Raw genomic sequence first — 1,405 nt, 5'->3', positions numbered from 1 at the left:
TTATTACAATTTATTGGTAAAATAATTTTTGTTTTAATTTTTTATGAGTCTTGCGTTAATGCCTAACATTTTTCAGCTTATTAAAAAATATTAATTAGTTTATTGCTATAACTAATAATTTGGAAAAGACCCTTCATAAAAAACACTACTTGATATAGAATTTATTAAGTAGTTATATTAAAAACACTACTTAATACAGAATTTATTAAGTAATTATATTAAAAATAAGATAGTAATAATGTCATTTGACTTTAGTTCGGTAAAGTCAACTGACATTATTACTATCTTATCTAACAAATAGAACAAAGGCGGATATATAAGCCAGTCCTGGCGTCCTTCGGCGCGCGAGGTGGGACTAAAGAAGCGCCCCTCCCATCTCCCCCCGCGCCGTGACTCATAGAAGGCAAAAGAAATAGTGACGCAAAAAAAAGCCCAACAGTGGTTGCAGGCCGCAACTGCGCGTAATCGATCCGGCCCGATCAAGCCGGGCGGTGAAAGGGCCGGCCTTTCGGCCCAGCTATGGCCTGCAGCACAGTCAAACGGGGCAGTGGCGGGACGTAGCAGGAATCAGAGGAGTTCGAAAGGGTAGTGGGAGGTTGGTATATAAGGCGGTCGCGGCGTCGTTCGGCGGCGAGGTGGGACTAAAGTTTAGTCCTGACCACCGCCGACCCTGCCCCCGCACCGCGCGCACAGTGAATGGGCCGGCCCACGCGCGCCGTCGCGCACAGTCCCTGGGCCGGCCAAGGCGCGCTGTCGAAGACTTTTTTTTGTTTTTTGTTTTTTGTTTTTTGTTTCAAAAACAATATTAAGTTTTTTCGTTATTTATGCCTTTTGTTATCGTTTAATAAATGTTCTATAATTAATGAAAAGCCCTACGTATTGTACGAATGTTAACAAGATTTATTATATTTATGTAATGTTCATTATTTAATTTTTTATGTGTTCTGCATTAATGGCTAAACTTGTTTTCATAATAATAAAGAGTTTTTTGTTATAATTTATAAGTAATAATAATTTGGAAAAGACCCTTCATAAAAAACAATACTTGATATAGAATTTATTAAGTAGTTATATTAAAAACAATACTTAATATATAATTTATTATGTAATTATATTAAAAATAGTACTTAATATAGAATTTATTTAGTATTTAAATTATAAGAAATTCATACGGTGTCGGAAAATACGGTGTTAGAAAAGAAAACGCAGTACGGAGCTGACCTCCTTCATATCCGATCAGTGCCGGTTGCATGGGTGGTATGAGGTGTCATGCATGAAACGTCACCCAATTTTGGGAGGCAGTGTGCATGCCCATCTTAGGGCCCCACGCAAGATTTGAACGAATTCGGACACCAAACGGACGTTGCGTCATGCCCGGTCAGTGTTTTTGGTACGTTTCACGGAG

Source organism: Triticum aestivum, chromosome 3D (genome assembly GCF_018294505.1).
Source record: "Triticum aestivum cultivar Chinese Spring chromosome 3D, IWGSC CS RefSeq v2.1, whole genome shotgun sequence".
NCBI classification, from domain to species: Eukaryota; Viridiplantae; Streptophyta; class Magnoliopsida; order Poales; family Poaceae; genus Triticum; species Triticum aestivum.
This window is presented reverse-complemented; position numbering follows the sequence as displayed.